Below are 20,683 nucleotides of genomic sequence, written 5' to 3'. Positions count from 1 at the left end.
ATTTGGAAATGGACCACTCTGTGATATGCAGAATAATTATAATCCGACGGGATTTGTCCAAATTTGTTCCGTGAATAAAAAGTGTGGATTATTTGTGAGCGCACTCATTACTTTGGTAGTAAAAACAACATATGTCATCGGTCGCTATAATATTGCGAATAATTATAATGGTGCCACAACCGTGTGACGTGATTGCAACAATTTTCAGTTTGGTTTAATCGAAAATTCCGTTTCATATCTTCACATTATACGTGTAAATGCTCTGATATTTTAGGCGTATTTTTCAATGTAACACACTTTGTGAGATTATATATTTATTATATATATATTTTTTTTTTTATAAAAATAATTATATATATGTACACACATACATACATATATATAAGTCTCTTTAGATTTTGATAAAATCTAGTAATTTTTGTCATATACATATATCATATATGATATACGTGATGCGAGCATGCCAGTTTTGGAGTGATAGAAAATGAAGGGAGACAGCAGGTAGAGTTTGCCAGAAATCCTGACAAGGCAACTCGTGCCACGATATTATCATGGCTGATTTCTGATCCCTGGAGAGATATATATCCGCGAAATATTCGCTCGATTGAGTTTGGTGGCATTTGCATTCAGTCGGTGTTATGTTTTCAATGGAAATGTGTTCATTTGGTATAGTTATAATATATGTATATTTTTACTATGTAATGTCGAAAATAAATGTAATAACGTTGTTCATTAATAAGAAATAGTAAAGTTAATAAAAAATAATAAAGGAATGGTACATTACAATACAAAATGTGTTGCAATCGCATCTCTTATTATTGTTAAATGGTGCTTTTAATAATAGAAAAATATGTATACCTTTCTCATAATAATAACTTATCGTTTAAATTAATTATATAAATAATGATAATAAAGATCAAATGTTAATAATATTAAATCAATTAATAATAATAATATAATAAAATTAATTGTCTGTAATTCGATAATAATATAAGATCTGATAAATTTTGACAAATATCTAAAAAAATTTTTAATTAACTTATTAAAAGCTGAAGTTAAATTAAAAACTACATATAATTATTAAATATGTGAAATATTCAAGAGTAAGATAAATATAATTTTATAAATTTATTCGCGTTTATAAAAGCTTCTGTATTAAAATTAGACTTTTGATATTTTGTTTCAAAGTATATCTATATGTTTGACAATTTAAAAGATGTGTTTAAAATTTTATATTCTTGATATAAAAATATATATAGATAAAAGATTCATATTTAATGTAAATAAAAAAATATCAAAATATGTATTTTACGTCTTTTTAAATATTCAGAAACTAACTAAGCTGACTATATTGAATTGCGCGTAGAAATATATTTTTACCATATATATCGTATTTATTCAAGAAATCTGCTGACTATGTTGCATGCAGAATAAAAAAATAGTATTGCGAATTTTATATTTGAGCGCAGCATCAGCTGTGTGTTCATTTTTAAATGCATCTCTCGAGTGGAGCAACGCGTTTCGATCGTTCCGATGGAAATTTTCGAGTGAGAGCTGCTATGAAGAAACGACATTACCGAGCTTGCCGCCGTCATCTAAAAACAAGAGACGTTTGTTCACTCGTGTAAAAATTCTTTTCTCCAGGTAAACTTCATTCTTTTCAATCACGTGTGTATTGTACGTACCTATGTATGTACAAAAGTTGCCTTTCGGTTATATAAATTGCATTTCCGTAACAAACGATATGTCGAAATAAATCCGAAATAACTCGATTTCTCGCTACGTTCGATGCGTCATTTTGCTATATCGAAGTTTTCATTCGAGTCACCAGCATATTTATAAATATTTCTCTTTCCTCGAAACGGGTCGTGAAATTGTAAAGGGACATCGTGGACGGTTATCTAAAAAATTCATTGACGCACGAAGTCGTTTGACTTGAACAGGCAATTTAAAGACCCGCGCGTACGTCGAAAGCGAGCTGAATTTAGGAGTTACGACTCGGTCCTGAAAGCAAATACCTTGACCATTACTACTGCCGATGCATACTGATGTCTGACCAGTGCACGGGAATCGCTACTTTCTGCAGTGGAAACAATCGGTCTGAGTCCGCTACTAAATCTCTATTGTCGGGGCTGCCATTTCACTGATTTATCATTCAAATAGCGGTGACACACACACACACATATACGCATATATGGAAACATACACGGATAGAGGACAATTGTTTCAGCTGTGACCACTTTATCGCTATAATTCTTCGAAAGCGCCTCTAGGCATTTTACATAATTCGCAGTTTATTCTGAATCGTCGTGCAATTTGCCATATTTATGGAATTAAATCAAATGTATTTTAATGTATAACGCTCGCACGACACGATATTCTCCGTGCATTTCGTGTAAGTTCCCCTATGCATTTACTTCCCGCTCTTGTAGCGCTTCGACGTTCGAATAAAGTGGTATTATGCACATACTACATTGCAGTTACTACTCGGCTGCGTCTCGAGAATCAAAGTAACTGAGGCTTTAGAAGATAGAACTTTAATACAGATACGTATTAAATGATTAACGTGCGAATTATATATAATCTCCTTGAGCGAGTATAGAAAGATAATTTTTACGTAAAATACTTTGATCTTAATTTCAATATACCTATATGACACAGATTCTCTCTTTGGAAGATTGAAATTTTAATCAACTGCAATATCAAGAAGTTAATAATTTTCAAATTAGATATAATAAAAGATAAAGAATTTTCTGTGCGTGAATATCATGCAACGTACTACAACTATGAACTTTATTTCATTCGTAACTGTGTCATTTAATTGCTACCATACGTTGGCCGTAAATTATATGCAAAAAGTACTTGATGATGATAGCAAGAAATATCTTTAGAACTTGAATTTTATTTGAAACAACCGGCATGATGTGTAAAGTGGAACGATCAAGGCTGTGAATGATCGACGCGGCGTAATAAAATACCGACGAGCCCGACGTACACATTTTGCAATGAATTCTGCTTATAGCATAGGACGTAAAACATTTATCTGCTCATAAAAAATTTCCCGCTCGAATTTTATCTGCAATTTTCATCGTCGGCGTGTGCGCATCGTTAAGTAAGAGAGGCAAATATTTACAATATAATATATTTCGAAGCTAGTAAATATTTTATTTGTAATGATTATGTAAGCTTACATAATTTAAAAAGGAAGAAGATATATAATATAATTATAGGCAAGATATATTCAAACATCATACAATATTTTTCTCTTGTGTAATATACATTTTCTATACATTATTAGAAAATTCACATTATATTGTAGACAAGGAAAAAATAGAAAAAAAAAAAATAAATGTTTGAGAATGTAAACTAACACGATGATCAAAATGTAAAATTTTGAAGTATTCTGCAATTATTTAAAGTGATATTTTCGATATACATTTTTGATTTGATTTTTTCTCAATATATTACTACCTTTCCACCTGTATCACCAATAATGTATCACCCTATCAATATGCCAGAGAAGAGACAGAGCGAAAGTAAGTATGTCATATATTTCACACGCGTCGACGAACTTGATCAGGTATTGAGAAATCGGCGAACGTGCACTTACACGAAAGTGTCGTCGCAGCTACGACGTAATCTAATAATTTAGGACGGTAGGCTGCGCCACGACAGAAATTGCAATTTAATCCAATCCGCGAGAGTCTAAGTGGTAATTTCAAATCCAAATGCGTCTATTTCGTCCGTCGTAAACGCGCCGCGAAGCCCGTCGAAATATTATAGAACGTGTGCCGTTACGCGATAGTTTTTTCAATTTCCGGGGTCTCGTTGATTGAAAACGGTGGGTTTCCAAGCGAAAATTTTCATATTCGACCTTTATTTACTCTGGTTATATATTCTTGAATTAAAATAAAATTAGACCCATACGAGTTTCAAGGATACTTGAGCGCGTACTTTCTATTAAATATTTTATTCGATTCCATATTGTATCTCTTTCATAATGTTATATGCGCGATAAAATAAAAAATAAACAGCGCTGAATCAGAATGGGGCGAACTGTTACTTCTTGGTATTTGCCTTGCACTCTTACAGAGAGATGCAAAATGGAGATGCGAACGGGAGACATCACAAGGTTGGTGCTCTTTTTAATCAAAGAGCCACCGACGTCTCTCCGCATCGCTTCAATCCACATCACACGGGTAAAGTAATCCTTTATCCGCGACAGAACGGTCTCGAAATGCTCAAAAAGTCGATTCCCTTCTTTCTTTAATGTTTTTGTACGGGTTTTACGATAACGTGTTTCACGAGGGGTTGTAAAGTCCCGTTTTAATGCTTGTCGTGAAATAAGAAGTCGTTACGCTGAATATCATTTATACAATATCGCGCGATACTTGCGCGAGCTATATATTCAAATATTATGCTAATATCTCATTATAGTAGCGTATCTTTTAAATTTTTATGACGAGGCAATGTGACAGCGCGTTGGTAACTGCGATCATTAAGTTCGTTGTAGAGGATCGAAACATATTTTTGAACATAATTCCGAGTTCAGGTATGTAAGAATAAGATTTATGTGACAATATATTTCTATGCCCTAAGGAAAAAAGGAAAAAGAAAGGGGAGATAAGACTATATATGCTTATTACATCGCGTTCAGCTAAGGGACCGTTGCTCACTGTCAAAGGACCCCAGAAATTTAATTATTTCTTGAGAAGTAGACCACGTCGTTCAACAATTCAAATAAATCATTTTTATCTAAAAAAAATCGCAGAGAAATGCCAAGACATCGACCCAACGGTATCATTTAATACGGTTACATTTATAGTAGTAAATGTAATGATTCTAAATATGGTAATAATATTTGTTATGCACTGTAATATTTTCTGGTTGGAAAAAAGACTTATTATAAATCTAATTTTTCTGAAAAGAAAGATGACTTTTGAAAATATAATCAACTATATTTATTTCATTTGCCTATATTAATATTGAAAGAATGAAAGACAACTGAATTACAGCGAACATGCGTCGATTGAAATGTTGATTGATTTATTATTCAATTTACGTGCTTCTCAATGTTTAGATAGTTTCTTGTTTCGACTACTCATAAGATATGTAATATCATCTGCGAATTAGTTAATTAAACGGGTGTTAGCATCGGGATAGAGTGGGTGGGCTACTCAAGCTGTATACCATGTAAACGTAGAGCACGAAAACTGTGGCAAACGTAGCCAATGTAAATACGGCTGTTTGATATCCTGCGAACGAAGAGAAAATACTCTGGTAAAGGGAATCGTGGATCGCACAGTTTCTGTATTTAGAGGATCTATATATAATTACAAGAGAGTATACATATGCGTCAAACTCAATATGTATCTTCTATCGACAAATGCGAAACAATTTACATTAATCTTTCGCGATATAAATTCTGTGCGATATAAAAAGAAAAACAGAGAAAAAAGTCAATATCAGTTTCTCATATAAAAATTTGCTCATAAATTTTGTTCGCATGTTTCTCTAGCGTGAAATGTAGTTTGGAATGGAATGATGTCGCTTGATTGCGAAATATGTCTGGTTATGATAAAATATTCCAAAAGATTGATGTTTACAAATCTCACTTTCGTTTTTCTCCTCGTCAAACTCGGATTCTTCATCGATGGGAACCTCTCCTGAACTGTTCTCTTCTCGCGTTCCTTCGGTCGTTACAGTTTGTAACGAGGCGTTTTCCGCGCCATCAGACATTTCTGATTTTATCATCTCGAAATTGACGTTCTGATATTTGATCGATTCTGTAGAGACATATGAGACATTTCAAGCGAGTCGCTTCTTTGATCATTTCCAATTCTAATGTCAGCGTAAATTTATATCGGCCACAATTGAAATTAATGTACATATATAATTTAGTGATTGCTAACAACAGATTTTATCGAATTATTCAATTTAAAATTCACGTCTACTTTGCACATGAGATCCTTATTTGCGATGAATTTTTTTCATGATATATAAGTATATATAAATATTTATAAATAAATAAATAAATAAATAAATATATATATATATAAATATTTATAAATAAATAAATAAATAAATAAATATATATATATATATATATATATATATATATATATATATATACATAAATGTATCGCGATCGTATGCGTTAATGTTTCTTACAACTTCCAAGATGCAAAGTTAAAATATGTGTTGGTTAATTTGTTAGTTAAACCGAGGCATACCTGAAGCACCTAAATCAAGGAAGATAGCTAATAAATATCCTAAAACTTTGCCCAAGCTTGCTTCCCAACTATTTCCCGTGCTCCGAAACTGCGAGCGATTACACGAGCGACCAGCGTCCAAAGTCGTCGCAGTGATTGACCCGCATAAATTTCGGTTTTGTGATCCCACCCTCGGATTTACCTTCATCGTCCGTCATGTCGGTGATCGAAACAATCAGGGCGGAACGATCGGGACCATTTATGCGGGTTTTTTTCGTGGCTTGTTCGTCGATCGCGTCGCCGACTTAACTGGCTCTCCATCCTGATCTTCTCATCGCGATATAATGGCGTGGAAGACTGGCTGCGGAAAGTTTGTTCAGGACGACTTTGGTGAGTTCATACGTCCTCCTCTTTCTCTTTTTTCTTTTTCTTCTCCCTTCTCTCTTTAGAACGGGGGAGCGACCCAGAATCCCCAATTGGGACGCCCTTAATTACTCGAGTACTTGGCAAATTTACCTTGTGACTCGCCGTTTTCCCCTTTAATCCATCGTTAAGTCGAAAAGGTATTTCTTTCGTATCTACTTGTTTTTGCGAGAAGTCGGGACCGTCTGGAATCGGCTTCGCGTGCATCGAATCGGATTCAGACGAGGATGTAATTAGGGCCACGGAAGAAGTGAAACGATATCGGATTCGAAAAGTATCGAGAGGACTGATGTGAAATAAAGACGAGACTTTCGCGACCTATGGCTGAAAGAATAAACAAACCGAAATTTATGTTTTAATTAGAAACTTAATGTAAGGATTATGGACTCTCTGAGTGATTTTTTGATTTAATATATACTTAAATGTTATCTAAATGGAAACAGAATACTCAAATATTTCTCTTGAGAGAACTTAAAGGAATATGAAAAAAATATACATATAACACACACACACACACATACTTAAAATTTTTCTAAATATTCCTCTGTACAAATCTTTTATGTGAATTAAATAAAATAATTTTATATCTAAAGATTCTTTAAGATATATAATATATGAGTAAATTTATTATTGCAATGTGTCAGTTTCAATATGTATAAAAGATAAATTAATTCAGTAAGATAAGAAAATAAAGTTTTAAAGGCAAACAAGAAATTATATTCATAGTTTGTTTTCCAAGATTATTTATGTTTTACTATCTCTTGTTTCTTCAAAATCTAACAAAAATATTTGAGTATTCTACTTTCAGTGACTACAATATAATGCTGTATATATTTAAAGAAAGCTATATTTAAAATTTTTTGTAAATTGATTAAATTCTTTGTAATATAATTCTTTATGTATTTATTTAATTATTACGCGAGAGTTTTATATTATTTCATATATATTTCCTCAAAAACATGAGACTATATCGTGATAGCAGTTCAAAAAAAAAAAGTAAATTAATCGTCGAAAGGCGATTAAAACAAATTAATTAAATGAAGATGCAAGATTAGAAAGACTTTCATCGTTCGCTGGATGTCAAAGGATCTTACTTGGCTGTCTCAGGCTGTCAAAGTGAATGGAACACTAAATTAGCGTTAAGTATTAATTTTCTCTTTTTGTCCGGGAGCTTTAAACTCCGTCTTAGCTACCACGAAACTCCGTATCTGGGATTTCCCAAGGCGCGCGTTGATTCTCGGCTTTCGTTTCCTGACCGTCAGCCGACAATTCTGGAACATCAGCTTGTCGGGTCTGGACAAGCGTCTCGGGAACTGGCTTCGTCGCTTGCGGGATTTCAATGCGATTCTCCTGCGCAGCTGCGATCGGCTCCTCGGGAACGGCGGCCGCTCGCTCTTCCGGATGTTTATTTCCGGACACGTGACGCGTTACGTTGCCGGGATTTCCGGGTAAATCCCGGGTCACGTCGACGCCTGATAAAACTGCGGCTTCTTCTATCTTTTTCCTATCGGTACTTTCCTCTTGTTTATGAGGATTTCCTAGTCCCGATGATAAAATAATGCTTATAGATTTTGATTCGTTTTCTCTCTCTCTCTCTCTGGGATCGTGGACGAAACAATTTTGAACGACAAATATTGTTTGACCCGAGATGTCGCGATACGGAAATGAAACAAACCTCTGATGCGTTCGGCGTCAAGTTGTCTCGCTTTCAGAAACGCATCTCTTTTGCAATTGTCCTCTTTGGTGCATCCAATAATAGGCATCGTTTACTCGATTACTTCTAGCGGAATAAGATATCTTTGTGATGATGAGGAAAAACATCGAAACAAATGTCTAAGGCCATTATTTTTTTAAGTGTTAATATTCGTCTATTATAAAATGTTTCATTAATACGTAACTCTTCTTCACATAAAAAAAATTGAAGTCTCATAAACTTACATTGAACAGCACAAAATGACAGCTATTTATTGTCCCGAGGTAACGTTTCCTCCTAGAAAATTTTATGTCAGTTAAATCTTCTTTTTATCACTATCATGATATTAATAAAATGACAATTATTAAACCTGTTGGCTTTTGCAGCATTTGTCTTTCGTGCGTTTTTTCGAAGTCGTTGATTCTTCAATGTTTTTACAATTTTTGCGATGATCACAACCTTTCGCAAGTTTTTCAATTTTAGCCTTGATATGAATAAAAATATGAATAAAAAAGTAATAAAATGGCTGTTGTATATGGTTTCGATGTGTAAATATATTCAAGTTAAGCTGTGTGTGCATGAAATTTAACTCTGCTTGCGAAAACGTGGAATAATAGAACTCTACTTTGTGCTAACAATAAAGCCGATTTATCAAAATTGCAACTATGTATTCTGTTTCAACTTAACTTTTAGAATTAATATTAAGTAATATTATACGCACATAAATAGCAGTATATAAATAAAAACTTACATATATGATGTACTACTTTCATGTATGATGGAAATTTTCATTCATGTATATTGTTATTTATTCGTATAACATTACTTAATATTAATTCTAAAAGTTACGATAAAACAGAATACATAGTTGCAATTTTGATATATGGTTTTGGTATTCCATCATATATGAAAGTTTTTATTTATGTAATACTATTTATTAATATCGTAAAAAAACATATATATTGTATAATATTTGAAGTTTAGTATTGATGGTTTTTTTTTAAACGATATATTTTATTGATAAAACTATAACCGATTTTTTAGCTAAATACGAGAATAAAGAATGCTATTATTGACCTAGATTCTAGATTTGAAAAAGTCTGAAAAGATTCTATGGTCGAACGAGAGCAAGATCATTCGCGCGTTTTTACTAGCGTTCGAGTACAAGAGGAACATCATCGGCGAGAGATTTCGGTCATTACGCACGATTAATGTCGGGTCTTCGATCAAATTGAAATTGAGGCACTGTGGATGGCAAACAAAATTCTCGAGTACGCCCTTAACGTGTACTTCGGACGAAACGGTTTCCGGTTCAGATGAAGGTCCTCCGCTCGTTTCACGGATCGCCTCTTTCCGTTCCGTCATTCCAAACGCGCGATTTTTATCCTAAGGAAGCAATCCTGGTCCCTTCAAACCCGGCAACCTCTTTTGCGGGAAGATGGAAAATTTTCAAGTGGACTGTGCGCATTTCACGGTTCATTCGCACTAAAAACGCGTTCGGAAAATATTTCGGAAAAAAGTTTCGCGAGAAACACGTATAGGACTTATTATTATTTTATATCTACGTGTTAAGATCATTTTAAGGATAATCGTGTGATATTTTTTTTAGATTTTTACGAATGTAGAAAACGTATACTCACTTAATTTAATTGTATGCATATTCTATTCAATAAATATTTTATGTAGCGAGTAACACTTTTCAACGTCAATAATTTGCATTTTTATACTAAAAGAAATTCAATAAAAATTTCGAGGCCGAGATGAAATGTCGATTTGGACGCTTTTCTTTTGATCGATAATTTTTGTTTTCGTTAAAATTATGACCAATTTCAGTCAGATATTTCACTTATTGTATATGGTGACTTTCGTCTTGTTTCTTTCTCCTTTTTAATTTCTTATGCCGACTTTATAATTCTCTACAATTCCGAGATTTATTAATCTAATATATCACATTCTCTCTCAGTTTAAACAGGAGATAGAAGTTAGACTACGACATTTAGCACTAATTGTGCGGACAGCTCATATATTAGTCCGTGTGGAGAGATTCCATCGGAAGCATAACATCGCTGCAATTTGCATAATGAACGAGTCACGGGACTTATTTCCTATCCATATATAGAGATATACATATCATTTATTATATAGAGACGTATAATATGATAGAAAGTAGAATTGGCCGGATATATAATCTCGTTTTACTTGATTATTGATGCGATTTGATTTGTGTGTGCGTTCGTGAACATCCAAAGTTAACGAGTCGCAGCTTTGTGCGTATAACAGGGTGTAATGAATCGAGACACGTTAGAATACTTCAATGATCGAATGATCGAAATTACTGTCGGCCGAGCCGACAGTAAAACACGCGCGAGCTCGTTGCGCGACCGCAACCGATTAATCGTTAATTAATTAACTATTGCCATTTTGATCAACCGGACGGAATAATGCGTGAGATAACCGTCACGGCTTTGCGTTTGTAACGATTTGATTGTTAATCCTCGCGAAATGTTAGGTAAATTTAACATTTCACTCGACGCGAAGTGTGTATGTACATAGTACGTACATCGATTCGCTAAAAAACTATATATTTATTACAATTATGTGATTATATCATTTTGTCGATTAACGACGTATTTTTAACAATAGCACAAGATTAAATTATTACATGCAACGGTGAAGCAGAATAAATATGAAAATATAATTTCATATTTCGTTTTCGTATCATCCTGACATTTTAATTGTAAAATACTTAATACGATCAAATTTACGTTCACAGACAATCGTAGAGCATTCACTTGAATGTACAATCTGCGCCAATTTTACGCGTTTAATGAAATATTAATTATTGCTTAATTCATTACAATTAGTAAATTATATACGCAGAGAATTTATCTTGTTTCAGAGATAATAATATAGAAGCTCTCATAATCGTACTCGCAAGAAGAGATCACGTAGAATATTCCCGCACCTGAAATTGCATACTGTACAATACCCAGCTTTTATTTTAATCAGATAGAATAATTAGTGCTCTATCTCATTCATATAAATATATCTCATGGAAGCTTTGAAATAAAAATATTCCCGTTCCGTTTTCATTAAAAAAAAAAAACGTATAACTATTCCTTCATTTGCCGTCCGTAGAATCTTGTTTTATATATCAAAGAAAAGGCTAACATGTCCATTCATTTAGTTGGAAGCTTTGTGAATGTCGATACTCCGTGGCCTCGTTAACTTTGCTCGTTAGTATTTAAAAAAAAATAAAATTGCGAAATTATCCCGGGTAGCCACTGTTAACCCAGTGCATATTATTTAAATTTATTTAGACAATCGTAATTTGTTTTTGATGTAAAAAATGTGCGTTAAATGAAAAGAAAAGAGAACTTTATAGAAAAAAATCGATATCTATGTACATACATACACGTCTGTCAACTTTCACGCTAATTCAACTTCACACACGTCTATTTCCGTGCATCGCGCAGAACGCGAGAACAATATCGGTCGCGTCGATCGACATTTCACCGTCAACGCGGGCGGCGCTTTCGGTAACTGGGAGGGAAACGTCGTCGTGTTTATAATTCATGCGAAGTGCAGCCGCCGTGAAACGGAACGCGCCGAAGCGAGAGCGCGCGCTAAAATCCGATACAATTAACGCGCGCGATGAGTTTTAACGTCGTTTTCCGGCCGGCGCGGCCGCGACCGCGGGACCACGCGCCGTGCGATTTCGCGAGCAATACATTACCCTTAAGTACACCCTCGTGGAGCATCCTCGTCCGACGAATTCTCCGTCGGACGAGTGCGCGCGCGATTTTACAAAATACGGATTTGCTTCGCGCGCGACGAACTATACCTATCGCTGCTCTTCAATTAAGTGGCACTTGTCACTTGCTCAAGCTATTTCGAGTGGCTGTGTAGGTACATATAAAGCTCGGTGCTTTTACATAAAAGACCCGTGCGGAGTATTTATTTTAAAGCGTCGTCTTCGATGAGATTATTCCCTGGCGAAACTTTCGATAAACGATACTTTGCGAATAACGTGTCATTAAATGCGTCTCTGTGATATCTGAGTTTTGGAGATTCCTTCTTGCCAAAGTAATTTTAGATGACCTTAATCACGCGTTTATTCGACCATTGTAATGACATAATAACGATGAGGGAGTATTTGATGAATGTAGAAACGTTCATCAACGTTACAATACGTATAACACGCGCGTATAGCTACATATCGAAGGAATTAATGAGGATGAAGAGTCGTGGGGTCGCGCACAAAGGAATATTCATAAGCAGGACGTTGTATCACGGTCGAGCAATAAATGTTGAATTATCAGGCGACACGATGCCGAGAATCTCTCTCGGGTCGCAAATGCGACAGCATGGTTTTGGGACGTGCCGCAAATGCGGAGATACCGCTCCACGCGAAATTCCGCATCTCCGTGGATATATCTCAGGTCCTATTAATGTGTTGCGAATATAACTCTGGGATAATATCCTCCGCCGCGTTGCTTCCCTTGACCGCCCTTCTGGCGACGAACGTGAAATAGCGCTCGAGGCGATACGCGCACGTCCGTTTACGTCCAGTAATTTCGCAGACGCGATATATGTTCGAATACCCGACGAAATTATCGAGTTTATCGATATATCGCAGTGGATAATTATTTTCATGCTGTCAAATGTAACAAAATGTAACTAATATGGCTGTCAATTCAGACCAATTTATTCAATGTGCATTTATTTTGACAGTTTTTTGACAGGTTTGTATTAGATCTTGTGCGCAATTGAAAAGATGTTAAAAATAAACACGGTTAAAAAATCGTCGGAATAAATATTAAATATTAAGAATAGTTTTTATTCAATTATTTAAAAATAGTAAAATATGTTAGAATAAATATAATATTATAAACCATATTAGTTACATTTTTTATACACTTTGTTTTAATGAGTGTCCTGATTATTTCGCACTTAGAAATATTGCCCTCGTATTTCACGCAATGTTAATTACTGGAAATTAATTTTTTTTGTGTCCTTCTTAATAATATCTTCTTTGGAAAATCATTGAGCTTCCTTTCGAAAACAGGAGGAAAATGGTAGATTTCAGCAAAAGCTTGCGAATAAACTACAAAGATTTGATTCTATCAATGGTTTCTCTTTTACAACCTTTACGATTATTATATTTCTTCGGGGATGAGGGAGATATCTCCATCGCTGGAGAACGTTAGTTAAATACTTTACAAACGCTACGTGCTAGCAATTGCAACTTCGCGCAACAGCTTTGCCGGCGCGGATCCAATAAAGCCGCTCCACTGTGGCTAGACAGTCGGTGGCTTAACGATTACGAAGTATCGGCTACGTGCCCTTAAGCCCGGCGTAATGACACTGCGACATCGCGGGTGGTTGTCTGTGGTCGCCATATATTATTCAGACGCGCGTGGACCAGTTCGCGGGCCATGTAGCACGAGATCGTTAAGGTCTCGTAAAACCGTCTCCTCTGCCAGTTCCAACTTTTTTCTGCCACGATCCGACGTGTCGGAGCCAACGATTGGGATCATCCCCTTTGACTTGACCGTAGACGGGCGATGTAATTTATTCCTAGCGAAATATGTAGCCGAAGATATTTTCTTCTCTCCCACTTCCTCGCAATTCTTCGACTTTTGCAATATGTCGTTTCGATGTAAATGCAAAACATCGCGAATTGCAATACAGTCGAGCAAGGAAAGAGAGGTTGTTCGAACCAAGTTACATCTTCATTGTCTTTCTATCTTGTTAATAGTAATTAATTTTCTTTTTTTCTTTTTTTTTTTACACAACTCGTATCTTTTAACAGAGGAAAACCGGCGGAAATTTAATTATCAGTAAAAGATGGAAATGTAATTTGGGACAAAACTTTTAGCGAGAGCGTAATATCTCCTGAAAACCGTTTTCCGCTTTTTCCAAAAAGGACTGCGAGCTCACCAAATAGAGTCAGCCGGTCAACGGACACAATGTAATTTGAAACATTCATTTTGCACACATCACTTACTCACTTTAGCAAACTAAAAATGTTAAGTTTACGTTGCAAAATACAATTATAATAGCGCATATTTCATTGTTTGCTAAAAAAAAACATTATATATAAATTTTGAATAATAAATTTATGAATTATTTATCTGGATATAAAAGAAAGAGAGAGTTTTCTTTCGTTAGATTATATAAAAAATTTTTTGAACGAAATGAAACATCAGAATTATTTCTCGAGCGAAATAAAATATATCTAGAGGAAAAAATGTCTCTTTTCGCAAGAGAAAACCCGATTTAATCTTTACTTTAATCTCTTTCGCACCTCTCACGCGTCGTTCGAGTATCTCTCTGCTCTATATAAATGACAGCTTTCAAGGCTTTTGTACTTTACACAAAAACTTTATGCTTTCGCATTGTAGCTTGGACTTTTACGTGACATTTCAAGGGTAATAAACGACGTTGATCTCAATTCTCTCTGTTCGATATATATATTAATTACTCACAGCAGGATAAACCGACGTGCAAGCACAATTACCAAGCTTCCGCAGCTTTACTCCGGCCTAAAAGGGTTAAATCTATAGCATCATTAATTACTCCCTTCGCGGAACGTGCGCGTATTTTAATGACGAAGTTAATTACATCTCTTCACGCGCAAGACGTTTGACCGCGCAATTCACGTTAAAATTTTAACATGTATGCAGGTTTAATTTAATGCCGCCAGTGTCTGTCATCTCGCCTCATCTTTACCGAGCCGAGAGATGGAGGCTTTCTATACACGAGAAAATAAAATAGCGCAAAGTAAAATCGATTAACGTAAAGACTGTCATTTCATATTTAACAAAGTAATGTAATTAATTAGCTTGCGCATTCTTTTAGTAATATAATTTTTATCCAACACACCAGCTTCGCGTATATATATATATTACTTTTTTACCGTTTTATATTCGAAAACGTATACGCGGCTATAAATTGAATTTACGCGACGTTGCACAAAGAAACGCAAATTGTTTGGGGATCGACAAAAAACCGGGGTAATTTCGCGAATTGTGTGGCAATTGTGCAGCGCTTTAAATCGAATATTCGTTGCAAAGTTTTCTTCCGCGGTTCGCCTCAAACGCCGCGCATGCTCCGTGTATGTGTGTGCGTAACGTTTGAAAGCTTATAGTTTAAACTAAAGCTGTATTCATGCCGGGAAAGTACTATATGTGCCAACCTATCGAATAACCGCAACCATAATTGTGCGGCTCGCGTTGGCGCTCGCCTTGTTACGGCGCCCGTAACCATCATATTTCCAACTCGCGACGCTTGTTCGACGTAATTCGCATAAATCGATCGCGTCACATTTGTTACGAACCACCCGTCCGACCGCCTGTCATTTGCGACGCGAGAACCAGCTGACAAAGGGGAAAGCCCGTCTTTTTCCGCGCTTTCTTTCTGCGCGTTCGAAATATGCTCGCGAATGTTTCATACATATTTTCTTTGAAAACTTTGCAAAATCTTCCGTAAGATATGCATGATTCTACAAGTGTGTTGCAACTTTTCTCCCGCAGGTTCTTTGATATGCTTACAATAGCGAGAGCGTATGCGGTAAATGTGCAGATAGCCATGTATCGCTTATATTATATGCATACATACGTATACGATGCTTGCAGCAGCTTTGTATAGTAAGAGAAGCAAATTCTAATATAACTACATAGTTACCGATGGTTTATTTCAATAAAGAGGCTTTTGCGGGAGCACATGTGTTTCAAAGCAGTTTTTAAAATATGCAAACAAAGAGTTGCGCAAGATATTTGTAAAATCATATTGATTTTTCTATTATTTCTATAATCTTTTTTTTCAAAATATAGAGCTTGTATATATAGTAGATTTATCTTATACATTTAATTTTTTATTATCTCCAATTATTTTAAAATGAAAAATATTTTTCATTTTTACGATCGAAATGATAATTATGCAGTGAATCGTTATCATGATATTTTCAAATAAATGTGCAGCATTGAAAAAGTAAAGTAAAAGTAGAAAATTGGAGATAGAAACACACACACACATTCCTTTTATTGGCGTGGAAATCAGCTGTAATTAGGAAGACTAAATTACGATGTCAGACCTTGCGACAGATATTTGAAGTATCATTCAAACAGAGAACTATCTTTCGATTTAGAAGCGCGCAGGTATATTTGCGAGCCTTCTGTTCGACGTACATGGAATTTAATCTTTTTTTTCTATAATCTTTTTTTCAAAATATAGAGCTTGTATATATAGTAGATTTATCTTATACATTTAATTTTTTATTATCTCCAATTATTTTAAAATGAAAAATATTTTTCATTTTTACGATCGAAATGATAATTATGCAGTGAATCGTTATCATGATATTTTTAAATAAATGTGCAGCATTGAAAAAGTAAAGTAAAAGTGGAAAATTGGAGATAGAAACACACACACACATTCCTTTTATTGGCGTGGAAATCAGCTGTAATTAGGAAGACTAAATTACGATGTCAGACCTTGCGACAGATATTTGAAGTATCATTCAAACAGAGAACTATCTTTCGATTTAGAAGCGCGCAGGTATATTTGCGAGCCTTCTGTTCGACGTACATGGAATTTAATCTTTTTTTCAAAATATAGAGCTTGTATATATAGTAGATTTATCTTATACATTTAATTTTTTATTATCTCCAATTATTTTAAAATGAAAAATATTTTTCATTTTTACGATCTAAATGATAATTATGCAGTGAATCGTTATCATGATATTTTCAAATAAATGTGCAGCATTGAAAAAGTAAAGTAAAAGTAGAAAATTGGAGATAGAAATACACACACACATTCCTTTTATTGGCGTGGAAATCAGCTGTAATTAGGAAGACTAAATTACGATGTCAGACCTTGCGACAGATATTCGAAGTATCATTCAAACAGAGAACTATCTTTCGATTTAGAAGCGCGCAGGTATACTTGCGAGCCTTCTGTTCGACGTACATGGAATTTAATCTTTTTTTTCTATAATCTTTTTTTCAAAATATAGAGCTTGTATATATAGTAGATTTATCTTATACATTTAATTTTTTATTATCTCCAATTATTTTAAAATAAAAAATATTTTTTCATTTTTACGATCTAAATGATAATTATGCAGTGAATCGTTATCATGATATTTTCAAATAAATGTGCAGCATTGAAAAAGTAAAGTAAAAGTAGAAAATTGGAGATAGAAACACACACACATTCCTTTTATTGGCGTGGAAATCAGCTGTAATTAGGAAGACTACGATGTCAGACCTTGCGACAGATATTCGAAGTATCATTCAAACAGAGAACTATCTTTCGATTTAGAAGCGCGCAGGTATATTTGCGAGTCTTCTGTTTGACGTACATGGAATTTAATTTTAAAGCTTATACTTTGATCTAACGCTGTGCGCCCGTCATTAAGCAATGAAGCTGAGTAACGGCCGCTCCCGAAATTACAACATCAAAATTACTGGCCTAATGTATCAGAACACGACTGACGTAATTAAGGAAATTGATGTTGCTCCGCCCTTGGTAGCTCGTAAAATACATCGACTAAATTATGACGCCGCGTATGCCGGATGAACTTTGAGCTTCGCGTTCAACAGTTTCGAACAACTAGTGGTATACACGAAGAGAGTTTCTTAGCTTCGTATATCTTCCCATTTCGACATCGCGCAAAAGAAATTCATCCTCATTCGCAAAACCGATATCGGCAGATCGGCAACACCAGTGTTTTACGATATCGCGTCCCGATTAATTAAAGCGCATATGATATGTGGTTTGTCGAAAATAGCGGCTGTCTCTGGGTATATCGATATTATTACTATTGTAATAGGAGAAAATTAATATTGACTCCGTGCCATACAACTGCATATTATGAATCAGCGTATCATCGAAATTCCCGTAATGGTAGATTTGCCGCTTCTCGATTTACCTTATCCGGCTAATTTCATAAAATCAATGCAAGTCACCCCTCATCGTCATTTTCCACGTGGTTCCGCGTTTTACCTCAGGATTCTCTGCGCCACGCCGGTCTGCCATCCAATTATCTTAACTAATCTCGGGGAGAGGCCGGTAACAGCTAAGTAATTTACAGTGATACTTTTTGCTTTTACTATGTACGATATGCATGTGATGATTTACGCCAAATTCTTTTTTACATTAATGAGGAAAGCGTCGTAAAACCGCATCTATCTCTCCTCCTCTCTTTTTTTTTTTTAGCGAAATAAATTTGGAGTATATTGTAACTTAAAATAACTTAAAATAGGAGAGATATGTATTTTTTTCAACGAAGATTGTTATCATCAATCCATAAATTTATAGAGTATTTTTTGAGAAATGTAAAAATATACTAAAAATAAAACAGAGCTTATTATTTTCATTAATATGTATTGTTTTATTATTGATAATTTCTTGTTTGTTACTGCCTTGCTATTTACAATTTTTTATTTCATTGGCGCATATAAATATGCATGAATTTATGAATTGATTTTTCTGTAATGTGTAAAGAATTTATATTTGACGCGATTTAATTTCCATACAGTTATTTTTTACTATACACATACACACACACATACATATACACATACATACACACGATAAAGTTTTATCAAAATTTTCAAGAAAAGTTCAAAGTATAACTAAACTCTGATACAAAGTTATATTTTGTTATCTTATAAAAGTATAATCAATATATTTGATATTTCCCGATTTTAGAACAAGTTTTAATTTCGTGTAGTCGACTGTTGCTGTTCGTAACGAGAATGTAATGTATGCAGTTCTCTCGCACTCTGTGCGAAAGGGAACAAAGCGACGATCAACATCTAGAGGGAATTAAGTATACATGTATGTGCTGAGGTGTAATATGTATGCTTTGTAGACAGAGTAGTCGCGATTTCTCTCAGATAATACATAGCAAATTAAACAGAATATATAAGCGCAGACATGCATAATATCGAAAACTTGTAAGTCGTGTTACTTGAAAAAATATAAATTCAAAAAATGCTAATCCACTTATTGTTAGAGTTTTATCTACATCCTATTAAAGATAAGTTAGTTGAGTTAGTTCCATCAGAGTCGAACAGTCGTTGGCAAACTGGTAATAGCTTTTGCCATCTCTTTTTCTTGTCTAGATTTAATTTCTCTCCCTTTATGTCCTTACATACGTATTTCGCGTCGGGGAAGTCGATAAACGCGTTTCGCAAGTTTTAAACACGGTCCTTTTAGATGACCGTCTATGCTCGTGTTAACGAGGGTTCGCCATGCATCGTTATTTTCAATTAACTCTCAGCGCGTAACACGCTAATGAACTATTTAACGACGGGCAATTAAAAGTGAACTTCATGGACATGGCGACACGGGCGGCTAAAATCACGATGAGAGTTTTGCGCCGATAGTCCATATATATATATAGATAGGGATGGACAATATTCGTGCGGGCAGTATCTAAATCGTCGCTTGTAAACTCCTGCGAACTCGCACCGACGTACCTATAACCACTTAATGATGGCCAATTGTAAAGAGAAGCATGGCGAACACATTATGTCGTAAGTCTGGCAAATTAGAAAACTTTTCGAATAAACGTAGCGCCGTGCTTTCAGAGATAAATCGGTGACAGCGCATTTATACGACAGCGTTGAAAATAGAGCTTGACGAATTATTTTTTACCAACTTTCTCATTCGCGAAGCATTACCTATTAAATCTTCCTTCATGAAAAATATGACTATACTGAACAACAAAAATATTAAATTAATACATATTTATTTCAATACTGCCTAATAAATCATTTATTCGAAACGGATGAATATTTATCTGTTTTGAAAAAGATTTTCTTATATCAAATATTTTTCACATCAAATCAATATTATTAGTTTCAAATCAATGATTTATTTGGCAGTATTGAAATAAATACTTATTCGAATTTAATAATTTTTTTGATGTATGCTACTATGTATAGCAAAAATTAGTTAATTTAATTTTTTACGCACCTGTCTTTTTATAGCCACTTTGACGAGGTAGTTTATCACATAAATGTATTACATTTTTATCTTGCATTGCTCATATGTTTCCTAATTTTCTTACGAACAATTTTCTTGGTTCTATTCCATAAGAAATCTGATAAATTCACTATTGTTACACAGTAAATACACCAGGGCAATAACGATTTCGTGTTGCACATAACGAGATATCGTGTAGCTGAAGGCGAACGCGAGTGCGCGGAATTAGAAGAAATTCTATTCCGTTTCATATTTAATCACCGACGTTCCCGCCGGAAGCAGTTTAATTCCGCGGGGAAAATTGTAAAAGTAAAGAGCGCCGGAGGTCATTACCGTCCCATCGTTCTGTATT

At 34.7% G+C, this 20,683-nt stretch overlaps 1 protein-coding gene and 1 pseudogene across 10 annotated transcripts in view; both read right to left on the bottom strand.

Moving 5' to 3' along the window:
* Positions 1 to 20,683, bottom strand: part of LOC114942826 (cyclic nucleotide-gated channel alpha-3) — a 171,219-nt gene that overhangs the window by 50,617 nt on the left and 99,919 nt on the right. The gene's annotated exons all lie outside the window — the stretch shown is intronic.
* LOC146723424 (uncharacterized) lies at positions 7,809 to 8,399 on the bottom strand (annotated as a pseudogene).

The sequence above is a fragment of the Nylanderia fulva genome, unplaced genomic scaffold, assembly GCF_048542155.1.
Source record: "Nylanderia fulva isolate GAGA-0341 unplaced genomic scaffold, ASM4854215v1 Scaffold2, whole genome shotgun sequence".
In the NCBI taxonomy this organism is placed as follows: Eukaryota; Metazoa; Arthropoda; class Insecta; order Hymenoptera; family Formicidae; genus Nylanderia; species Nylanderia fulva.
The sequence above is the reverse complement of the archived record's forward strand: the minus strand, read 5'-3'. Positions and strand labels throughout refer to the sequence as shown.